This window comes from Tamandua tetradactyla, chromosome 4 (assembly GCF_023851605.1).
Source record: "Tamandua tetradactyla isolate mTamTet1 chromosome 4, mTamTet1.pri, whole genome shotgun sequence".
Lineage (NCBI taxonomy): Eukaryota > Metazoa > Chordata > Mammalia > Pilosa > Myrmecophagidae > Tamandua > Tamandua tetradactyla.
This window is the reverse complement of record NC_135330.1, coordinates 85,584,483-85,596,778: the sequence shown is the minus strand read 5'-3', so window position 1 is coordinate 85,596,778 and position 12,296 is coordinate 85,584,483. Positions and strand designations below refer to the sequence as shown.

Below are 12,296 nucleotides of genomic sequence, written 5' to 3'. Positions count from 1 at the left end.
CCCAATTTCTCATGAATACCTAGAGTGTGAGGAAAACCACCACAAATTAAAATGAAGGGGCATCCAAATGTGGGGACAAGGTATCCAGCCCATCCAGACCAAACTGACCAAATGAAAGCCATTTACCAAAAAATCAGTTAGAAAATAGAGATCATACACATGAGCTCCCTTTTGATCAGTGAGGATCCTGGGACTAAAGGCAATGGGCGGGGAGTATACAAGGGAATCTCGGTCTTGGACCGCTCTTTCCCCTGCTTGAGCTGCTTTATTTTCTAGATCCTTTGTGAATGGGCTGCCTGTCCAAGATCCCTGAAGCCTTGCTCACAGCACCAAAGACACTCAGCCCACTGAATCCACAAGCCACATAACTGTATTTTCTTTGTGTTCTGGGCCTTTCATCTGCCTTTTGACCATGTACTACTTGAGGGCAGGGGCCCTGTTTCTGACTCATCTCCTCTCTCTCCTGGCCTGGCCCAGTGCCCTCTCAAACCAGGTTCTCTATAGTAATGAATTGGCAGGTGCTTCCTCCCTTCTCTGGACTCTGGAAACACTTGATTCAAACTTCTGCTGGGAGCACTTTGTATGCGTGATACTGGTATATTTTAGTACTTTTACTACAGGGATTTGCAGACACGGTTTTGCAGGGACTTATGTACCTAAAGGTGGGGGGAAGAAGGTGTGAACGAGTGGAAAACCAATCTAGGTGCCTTCCTCAACACCCCAACACACACTTGTCTCTATCTGGAGTAGCTCCACTTTTATCTGTTCATATTTTGGGATTGTCTTTGCAAATAAAAAGAATGATAATACAAAAGTACATGCATGCATACATATGTACATACCATTGCCTTGATGCATTATTACTCCCAGGAACATCTTCCTGATGGAAGGATTTTATTATTTCTATTATGTTAATGGGTTCATCATTCAGAAGTTGGCCTAGAACAAGGGACCTACTCTAGGAATTTCAAGCAGGAAGGGATTTCATGCAGGAAATTATGTTTATAGAATCATTGGAAGGGCCGGTGGTGAAAAAGTCAGGGAAAACTGCATTGGTTGTCAGAAGATCAAGAGTTACAAATATCAGTGATAACAGCCACAGAATATCTTAGCCACATACAGAAGCGATGCAAATTTCACATATACTCTCTGCGCGCAGCTCTGTCTGCCATTCCAAGAGGAATGATGGCTTCTTCTTCTCTGTTTTCCAAATTATACACAAATACCTCTCAGTGGTAGACTAATCTGGAACCCTGCTGGTAAGGGATTCTAGGGGATGGAGTATTTCCTAGACTTCTCTGGGAGAAGACACTCACTGCTCTGAATGTTTACATGTTATATGAATTAATATTTGCAACCACCCTGTGAAACCCTCCCATTTTATGTTGAGGACACAAGGGTATGAAGATTGAATAACTTCACCCAGGTTATACTTCTAAAATGGAAGAGTTGCAATTCTGAGTCCAGGCAGTCTTTGACCCAAGTCTTGCTCTTCATTCTAGACCAATGGTTCTCAAACTGGGAGCTATGTCAGGAGATAATTTTTAATTGTCATGACTGGGAGAGTGTAGGATTCCACTGGCATCTAGTAGGTAGAATCCAGGGATGCTGCTGAACATCCTATAATACACAAGACAGTGCCCCTCCCCAAACTCAAGAATTATCACACCCAGAATATGGCAGTGCTCTGTTCTTACTAGGCCGAGCAGGTTGGCAGAGGACAAGTTGGGAGCATAAGGGACATCCTGTGTTCTTTGGAGTCCACCAAGTGAAAGCCTCTTTAGTGTCCTCTGACCTGGGCCAGGGCTGTCAGACCTTTCCCTTATGCTTCTCCATTTGCTGTGAACCCTGGAGACATGGCTGAGTTTGGAGGACAGGAGTCCCCTCTTGTTCCTGAAACCTCTAGATCTAATCCACTTTAACAACTACTCTTGATTAAATTACATCTCCAAGGAGATGATCTCATTACAGTTTCAAACATACAATACTGAATAGGGATTAGAAGAAACAGTTGCCTTTACAAAATGGAATTAGGATTAAAACATGGCTTTTCTGGGATACGCACATCATTTCAAACCAGCACACCTATGAAAAGAAGAGATTGGATGCTGGCAGGCAAAAACCTAGCAAATATCCCCCACAAATCTCCTAAGGGAAATTCAAAGTTCAAAGGAGATAAAAGTCAGGTCTGTTTAGGAAAATCACAGTAAAGGCACATTTAGAAAGTTAAAAAGAAGCAATTAAAAGGTATTTTAATAAAATATTTATTTAGTCTAATATAGACAAAATATATCACTGTAGCACATAATTAACATATAAGGAGCATGGGGGTTTTCTTCTTGGAGTAATGAAAATGTTCTGAAATCGAGTGTGGTGATGAATACACAACTCTGATTATACTGTGAGCCACTGACTATATACTTTGGATGGACTATATAATGTGTGAATGTATGTCAGTAACACTGCTAAAAATAAGAACCATTCCTTTAGAATTTTCTAGTATGGTGTCCTGTATGTCACTACTTCAGTGGCATCCTCTCGGAGGAGGGATGGCCAAACAGTTCTTAAACTTGAGTGTGTCTAAGGGGCACCTGGGGCCCTGTTAAAAATTCAGAGTCCCGGTTTCACCAAACAGTCCACAGGTGATACTTGCAGTGGGGCCTAGGAATCTTAAGCCAATGATAACCTGAAATAATAAGGCTTGAGAGATAACCATGGCCGTGATTATGGCAAACTGGGAATGCCTGGGAGGAGAAAATAGGTAACTTACTGAGTATAGACCCCATCAGGTCTCAGAAAATAAACGTGACATACAAAATGGATTCTCTGGTTGGGGTGGGGGGTGATCTTCAGTCTCTGGATGAGCGTGAAGTCATGATCTGCACCAGCCTGACACCCCGGGTGATGCCTGTGGCCGCACATCACCCCCACCCCCTCTTGGCCCATTTTTTCTCTTTGAAACCACAAGCAGTCAGAGAGTTGGAGCCATTTTTCCTTTCCTTTTGCTAGCAAGTTTCGTTGGCTCCCACCTGCCTGTTCTTTCTTTGCTCTCAACCTGTTTCTCTCTCTCAATAAATATTAAGCTTTAACTCACTGTCTCCTGGAATCTTTTAACCACCGGCGTCTAGCAGACCCTTGTTGGGCAGTTTTCTACCTGTCTCCCCTCCACATTGGGCAGTTTGGCTGGGACTCCAAGATAGCGATCTGTGAGTCTGGCAAGGTGTGCGGCACTGGGTGTGGTTGTCTCTATGATCGGGAACATGCTCTCGGGCCCGGAGGAAAGCGCTGAGGGAGGGGAAGGTCTCCAGCTCTTTCCTAAGCAGCCGCTTCTCATTACGCGCCGCTCACTCGCAAGACTCCTTAAGGATCTGTCTTTGCCTTCCCGAAGCCAACTCCGGCATCCCCAGGGAGCGCTGGGGTGGCCCTGCGGTGCGCGCTCCCCGACCGCGGTCGCTCCTCGGCGGCCCCGTCCCGCCTCCTCGCGCTCGTGGCCCCGCCTCCTCGCGCTCGTGGCCCCGCCTCCTCGCGCTCGTGGCCCCGCCTCCTTTCCCCGGCGCCGCCCGCGCTGCCCGGGGGGCGGGGACTCGCCGCGGCGGAGCGCCAGGCCGGCGGCGGCGGCGGTGGCGGCGGCAGGGAGGAGCGGGCCCAGGCGGCTTCAGAGCGGGGCACCGGAGCGCCGAGCGGCCGCGGGAGCCGCTGAAGGAGGTGAGTCGGGTGGCGGCGCGTCCCCGGAGCGCCCTCTGCCCCGCGTCCGCGCAGACCACGCCGGCTTCCCCTTCTCCTTCTCCTCAGCCCGCGACCGGAGACCCCGCGCCATTTCCCAAGGCACCTCCCCGGCGTCCCGCCGCGTCGTAGCCTTCCGTTGAATTCGGCGCGGGGTCCCTGCCTGGGTGAAGCCGGGGGTCACCCCGCACCTCCCCGCTTCGGAACCCTCGCCCCGGGTGGTGGGGCGGAGAGGAAGCCCACGGCCGCCGGGCTCCCTCTGTTCGCGGTGTCGGAGGCCCGGGCGCGTGGACCCCCGGCCCTGTTCGAGGCGCGGCGCGAGGACCCTTCTCTGCAGAGGCGAGTGAGTCTTGGGCCCTTCGGTGGCATTTCCTTTTGTGCTTAGGTTCTGTCACGCGCGTCTGCGTCTAAAGTCAAAAGCGTGCGTCCCCCAAGTCTCACTAGTTCCAGTTCCGCGGGTGTGATTTGTTCTGGCCGAACAGTGAGTCGCTCACCTCCTCTTCCTGCTCCTTTCCGTCGCATCCGGACTCGGGCCGCCTCGGTGCCCACGTTGGCAGCGGTTGCTCCCTCGGGTGACGGGCAGGTTTGCGCTGCGTTCTCCCTTGGCGCCACTGGCCGGGAGATGCCGGCGCCGCTGCACATCTGGAGCCTGGCTCTTGCGGTTGCTGGCAGGATCTCTCTTACACCTGTATTTTCCCCCCTTTACGGTGTGTAAGAGCCGCAAAACTTTTGCTGTTCTGTTTTTAACAAAAAAGGTCTCCCGGTCTATATACTTTTAGTTTATAGATATATATTTCACATACTACTTAATGATTTTAATGATTTTTTTTTGAGGAAAGCAACATTGTAAACATACTTATTTTGAGGAATGTTAGCGGAGTTTAGGACTCATCGTTATCTTTGGAATGCCATAATGATACTAGTCATTTTCAGATGTCCTATCTCCGAATTTGCAAAACCAGACTTCCTTGGCTTCTGTGGTGCTGAGAATCCCTTTGTTTGGTTTGGGGTCTCCAGGCCCTACCGTCCTATATTATGCAAACGTTGAGTAACATTTCTAGGGTGGATGTAATTAACAGCTCTGGAAGGACTGTGTTTGGCTCAAGGCCATCTAATTGGCACACGTGTAGGCAGTGTTTCTGAATTATTTGGAGCTTGGAACCTGGAGAGCAAAAGGCTCTCTTGGCTGTCCTTCTGGGTCTCTAAAGGCATCCCAGGTCCTCCTACTTGTGTTATAAAAATATTAAGCTCATGTTATTGAGCAGAATAATTCTATTTTATTTGTGAGTAGAAACCAGTAACTTATTAAAACTTACTTTTAGGCCAGGCACTCAATTCTTAAATGTGTTCATCAAAAAATAATAAATTGAATTCTTAGGATGTTTAAAGAAAAGAGGTTAACTTTTCAGGATGTCTTGATTGTCTGTGGAGAGCTTCTCAAGTTTTTGTCATCAGTTCTGTGAAAAAATAAAAGACCGGCGGTGAGAGGAAAGAAATATGGAGTAGGGAAGCCTATTTCTATAGAAAATGTGTTTGAAAAATGTGTTCACATGTTAAATAGATTCTAACTTTTTTTCAACACAAATGGTAATTAACTCTTTGTAACTTTTTTCATGCAGCAATTTATGTTCTGATTATTACTATACTACATTAAACCATCTCAAAGCTTAAAATCACCGTTTTGTTATGTCACAATTCTGTGGGTTGTTTGGGTCTTCAGGATGGTTCTTCTTTTCTGTCTGATGTGGGCTCGCCTGCAGAAATTTGGGGTCTGAGTTGGGTTAGGTTAGAATCTCCAGGTAGCTCATTGGCTATTACCTGCCAGTCTTTAAGAATTCCTAGGGACACTATTTTAATACACTAATGATTGATTGGCTTAGGACTCTTAAGGCTGTGTTTCTCCTCTGTTTTCAGTTCTAGCAGAGGTCAGGAGACTCCAGCCCACCAGTCTCACTCTCTGCCATTTATATCTGGGTAGCAGATCGATTATACCTTACCTTTCCCCATTTTCTCTGTATCAGTTAGGGAGGTCCTGTATAAGCTATGCTGTTCTATGCTCAGTCATCATTCAGTTTTGGTTAAAGAACATATACCTTTGTCCATGCCCTTACAGTGACTCTGATGGAGATGCTCAAAGGGAAAGATTCAAACCCTAGACTAAGGAAACACTTTAAGCTAAGTCCATTCTAGATTATTCTTTATTTCTCATAAAACCTTGTTTCTCTAGGGCAGGTAATAGTAGATAGGTGGAAGAAAAATATTTCATGGTGCTGATGCAGATGGAAGGTGGGAGGCAATAGTAGGATAAAACCAAGAGAACTCCCCTCCCTCACATGAACCCTTAAATTGTAGGGAAATAGGAATATTTCTCTAAAGATAAACAATACCGCTCTCTGATGTCCCTTTCTGCTTCTTAAAATTAGGAATGCAGCCAGAACAAGATTCAGTCGACTGACTTGTTCAGGGTAATTAGAGCAGTGGTTCTCAAAATTTGATGTACATCAGATTCATCTGGATGGCGAACTTAAATAAGCTGGCTGGGCCCACCTCCAGGATTTTTGATTTGGTAGGGCTTAATTCACATTTCTGAAAATTCCCCGGTGTTGTGCTGATGCTGGTCCAGGAACTACATTTTGAAAACCTTTGAACTGCAGTGGGGCGGGGGAGGGGGGGTGAGTGGTAGGGGTCAGCAAAACTTTTCTGTAAGTGGCCAGATGGTAAATAGTAGGCTTTACAGTCCTGTCAGAACTACTCAGCTCTGTTACGTTAGCCTGAAAACAGATATACACAATACATAAGCCAATGGGCATGGTTGTGGTCAAGTAAAACTTTATCTGTGACACTGAAATTTAATTTCATGTAATTTTCACATTATGGAATATTATTTTATTTTTTTCCACCCATTAAAAAATGTGAAAACCATTTAGCTCGCGGGTCATGTATACAAACAGGATGGGGTCAGGATTTGTCCTTGGGCAGTCGTTTGCTGATTTCTGAACCCTAGAAGTGAAAATTTGGACTCCTACCAAGTTGGAGCCTTGGTGTCCAGGTAACAGGTAGGTGACCTTTCTTCAGAAAGATTATAAATTCTGGATAAAACAAGATGGAATTTGGTTCTGTCCTTCATTTTCACCCATTCACATTTTTGTGTCTGGTTTTACCACAAACGCTAATTATGCACAATAATTTTTTCAGGCTTTATCTTTATAAATGATCAGCTTCCAGAAGTGGGGAAAACATGGTGTTTATGATTGGGGGCTCAGGAGGTGCAAGGAAGGGATTCTGTTTAATTCCCAGTAGGTTCTTAAGGCAGTTTAAGTAGAACATAGTTAGGCTTGATTGTTTAACCCTAATGACTTAGAGCAGGAGTTGACAAACTTTTTGTAAAGGGCAAGATAGTAAATATTTTAACTCATTAAATCCTCATAATAACCGTCTGTGCCAGTTTGAAACTGTTGTGTACCCCAGAAAAGCCATGTTTTTTAATCCTAATTCAGTGTTCCTATGTGGAATATTTTTTACTTTTTTTTTTTCCATTTTTATGCAGTATGGCGGGGGTCACATTTCATTCTTTTTCCATGTGAGTATCCCCTTATTGCAGCACCATTTGTTGAATTTTTGTTTGGTTTGGTTTTTTATTAGTTTGCTTTCCTTGTTTGTTTGAGAAGTGCATGGACTGGGAATCGAACCCACGTCTCCCGCATGGCGGGTGAGAATTCTATCACTGAACTGCCCTTGCATTCCCCTTGGGTGGAATCTTTTTGATCAAGTTGTTTCCATGGAGATGTGTCTCTACCCATTCAAGGTAGGGTTGCTTACTGGAGCCCTTCAAGAATGAACCATTTTGGCTTGAGAGCCAACACAGAGAGAGAAGTTTGAAGATGCAGAAAGAAAATGCCCCTTTATGATGTTATCAGAAACTGATGCCCGAAACTTTAGATCTACTTGTACAGTACAGGTTGCAAAATTGTGATATCTTAATTTTATCATTCCTTCTTCATTTGTTAGCTGAATATTTTTCTAAATAGAAACTTTGTGGCAGACGAAGACTCTACTATCAGGCATGACATTCCAAGGGCACAGAGATTACCTCCCAGCAGCCAAGGACAAAGGCTAGAGCTCTCTTTGGGCAATGAAATTCTTCATTACACAATGTTTAAACAGTAAAGTGATTGAGCCATACAAAGAGAGGTCAGAAAATAAAGGTCCTAATATCCCAGTAACTCTCCAAACACTTACATGTTCCTTTGCATCTTCTATTTTAAGGTAAGTTTCCTTGAAGGAAAAGAAGAAGATCTGCCTATTTCTGCAAACATATTGTCTGTATATTTTATTTTAGAGTCCTCACCTATTTCTCTCGTGATGAGATATTATAGGGAATGGCAGTCACTGGAGCAGCAGACTATACTGACTTCTATGCAGTGCTCTGTGCGAGCTATTTGTGCACATATTACATAACATCATCTATCTATATTGTATGATAGTAGTCCAAACTTTAGCTCCCTGAATGAAGTAATTTGCTCCTCATTTAGAGTTTTAGTTCTAGTGCCCTGCTCTAAAAAGGTGAAATTGCTTCATGTCTTTTCTATAATCTTGCTTTAAAACTCAAAGCGGGAAAATTCTACTTTAAAAAAATGCAGCGTGGGCTTACATAGTACTTTAGTTCCTCAGCTTATGAAGAATACTGTAAAATTTGCCACCCTTCATATTTCACATGCAAAGGCAATGCCTTAATTTGTTCTTCATTCTTGAGGCCAGATCCAAATTCACAGATGAAACTGATCTAAATACACAAATAAATTTAATTGCCACCATTTTATATGCCTAGAAAAGCGCTTCATCTTCATTTTTTCTTCTTCTTGCATACAGGAATGCTTTCAGTTCACACTGCCAGCTCTACCTCATGCCATTGACCTCTTACGAGATGCCATTGTAAAAGTGAAGGAGGTGCATGATGAACTTAAAGATTTACCATCCCCACCACCTCCTCTTTCCCCTCCTCCCCAACCAGCCCCCATAAACAGACAGAAGACAAAGGGGTTCAGTGTGAGGAAGAGGAAGAAGAAAAGAAAGACAGTGGTGTTGCTTCAACAGAAGACATTTCCTCATCACATGTAACTGCAGCAGCCATTGCTGCAAAGGGAAGCCTGCTGAGACAGACTCAAAGTTCCAAAGGACCCACAGGTAAATGTACTCGTTTTATCCCTCATTCCATCCTGTCTCCATATGTGGTGCATACCTCCTCAGGGTATGCTAAAGAAAAAGAACTGAGATATTTGTTGCATTCTACCACTAAGTTACTTCCACTTGTAGACTCCTTGAAGGCATTCAGATTTGTTTTGAATTCGGAGGCAGTTAAAGATATTGCTGAAACATATTAAGTAAAAGCTTCCATGATAAACATGGGGCATTTAATAACTCTTTGAAGGATTCATTTTGTCAGCATATTAAATGTAAAGTGTTCATATGTTCAGAACATCAAAATTCCACAAATTCCTGAAGGAGCAGCACACAGGCAGACTTGAAGCTAGAAGAGTTAGATGATCCAAGAAATGAATTAAGAAAGATGAATACATTTTTAAAAATGACAAAGCTTTTTTATTCAAGGTTGTTGAATTTTCCTTAAACTAAGCACTTAAATATTACTTGAAATAAATTTATCCTAATAATATAGAGGGGAAGTGGATATAATATATTTGCATTTTTTAACTTAATAAAGTAATCAATGCTAGTAACAGTACCAGAGTATTACAGATTATGTCTTTGGGCAATTCCGGAGGTATTTGAGTAAATTTGGTCATCTTAAAGTCACAAAATATGATTTATATACTTATAATAAATACTAAAGTTTAAACCAGCCACTAGGTTTTAATATCTTTAAAAGTAGCAATTAGTTCCAAGAATGTTTGTTCGTTGATTGAGAGCATGAAGATGGAAAATTTAACTGCCATATAAAATAATCCATATAGTTTATAGCTTATCCAGATATTTAGGCTAAAACATAGTGTCAGAGGTTTTTTCTTGCAACATGTAGATTAGAATGTTTTATGGTGAAATACTTTTGAGGTATCGATTCAGACAACCATTAGGTGGTTTTTTTCACTAATGACCAGATTATTCTGTCTTGAAATACGTTCAGTGATCCATTAAGTCTTACGTAAGGCTACTTAAATTCTAAGTGGTATGTATTGTTGTTGTTGTTTTTTAATGGAACTGATTGATAAAATAGATGTATTTTAAAATCATGTGTCCCTTTTCTTTTACTCTTAATTAAATGAGTAAAAAATATAATCTATTTCAATTTTAAGAAAAAGGCTTATAGCATTTGAGATCTAAGCTGATTATTTCATCCTACATTTAGAAAAATTTGGCATTTCATTGTTGCATTTTTCCCTCTTTTTCCTTTCCAGTCATTTTATTTGCATAGTTTCATGTTCTCATGTCACTATATTCATAGTTGTTATGTGTTGTGCATTAGAAGTATCCATTCTACACCAGTCCTGCTGTTATGGCACATGGTGAACAGCCCATCCCTGGTCTCATCAGTTATCCCCGTCATGCAACAGGCAATGCAGGTAAGACAAGAGGCTTTTGCATTAATAATTTTGCAAGTATGCAGCCTACCTCCTCTCCTTGGAAGTAAGCTGTAACATATCCTGGAAGACATGTTATTTTATTCTATAGGTTCTTCAGCAATGTTTTTTGGTGAAAATGTAATTGCCACTGAGTATTTCTGATGAAGGAATTTAATTTAATAGAGTTTCTCCTGTGCCTAAGGTACTCAGTCATAATGATTCTCTAGTTTGTGGTGATGAACTTTCATCACATTACGTCCAAGAAATCCACTGCTCAGAAGTTTTGGGATTTTTTTCCCTTAGCAATTTTGTCACATCTTTAAATAAGTTATGTGGCTTAATTAAGATCATCCCTTAAGATGATCGCTTTGAGTCTTAAAAGCTAGACAAATTGGTCAAACTAATATTAATTTGTATTAACCTTGCTTTTATTGTTTTTGCATCTCATTTTTTTCCTTCACTTTGTTCTCATTACAATCAGTCAGAGTTGAGTATCTATGTAAACTCTGTGATTCCTCATCTTTGGATAGAAATTTTTAAGGATATATATTCATTCTTTCAGTCACTGGCTAAATAGCAGTTCTCAAAAATCCCCCAGGTTAGAAAAAATTAAACCAATACGTATAAATCATTAAGCAGTGATAATTTCCATGACTAGAAAAAAGTCAACCTGACTCCCTTTACTATGGCTACAAAATGAAAGGAAAAAGAAGTAACAAGTTAAAATTTGGGTTTAAATATTTAGGAAGAAGAAACATCAGAATTAAAAAACAAAAACAACTCAGCCTCAGTAGTCTCCTGGGAGATTAACTACCAAATGTTACCAGTGTTGTATTCAATACGCCATACCTGGTTAGATAGAAATTTGGCTTAGTCAGAGGCCAAATAGAGAATTTAAAACTTTAGTTAAATTATTAGCGAATTTCATTTGACAACTAATATGTCAATTCTTCAGATATGACTTTGCTATAAACTGTAAACATTTCAAAATAAGCCAAACTTGAAGCAGGATTGTCTTTTGTTTTGTTTTGTTTTCTTAATATCATAAATCAACCACCACAACTATAACATCATTTTGGTTTTCAAGCTAAAGTAATTGGAAGTTTTGGTATTTATAACCAAGATTTACATTATTATATTCTGTTTCAGGTTAGTATATCAAAAATGATTTGAGTGAATTATTTTTATTCTTAACTCTCAAGATGTGTATGTAACTACTACCATTCTATATGCATTAGAGAGAAGTTAATTCATTACATACAATGAATACCATACAACATTAGGCCTTAATTCCCTGTAGGAACTAGTTGACATGGCTGTTAAACTGTTCTAACTGGATGTCCTCATATAGTACCACCCTGGAACTTTTCTCATTTATTAAAGTTGTAGAGTCTTTTGTCAATATTGGTCTTTTTGACAGATGCTATAGACTATTTAAGTAGACTTTAAGAGCTATACATAAATGAGTATAATGCTCTTGTTTTCAGACATAGCATCCATAGAAAAGAATGAAAAGGAAGAAATAGGTATGAAAAAAAAAGAATGAAAAGGAAGGCCTTCAATTTCCTCAAAGCTACTATAGATGCTGTGTTAATTATGTGAATGCTTATGTGGTACTTATTTCATTAATGAGCCCCATTGGCTCTGAATGGCCTGGTAATCTGTGTGAATTTCAAATTCAGTAAATATTGGTTGTTATAGCCCATGTATACAAAAGCTCTTTGGAGTCATAAATAAATTTAAAGGGGTCAGAAGACAGAAAAGTTCAAGAAAAATTGCTTTAGGACAAAACTTCTCTTTTTCCTTTAAAACACAAGCACAGTACCTGCGCATGTTAAAAAAAAAGCACACGCATGCATAATTGTATTTCTCTGTTACTTTTGCTTCTAATACATTCTCATATTAATTATATTTTTTATATTAATTATAATTTTTAATGGAATTAACTGATTTCTGTTTCGCTGATAAAACTTGGGGGTGAATAATTGAGAACTGACA

At 41.1% G+C, this 12,296-nt stretch overlaps 1 long non-coding RNA gene across 1 annotated transcript in view; it reads left to right on the top strand.

Moving 5' to 3' along the window:
• The first annotated feature begins 3,612 nt into the window (after positions 1 to 3,612).
• LOC143681169 (uncharacterized) overlaps positions 3,613 to 12,296 on the top strand; it is a 32,944-nt gene continuing 24,260 nt past the window's right edge. Inside the window, exons 1-3 of the long non-coding RNA XR_013174429.1 lie at positions 3,613 to 3,705; positions 8,593 to 8,907; positions 10,202 to 10,298. This is a non-coding gene — a long non-coding RNA (uncharacterized LOC143681169). The remainder of the gene's footprint in view (positions 3,706 to 8,592; positions 8,908 to 10,201; positions 10,299 to 12,296) is intronic.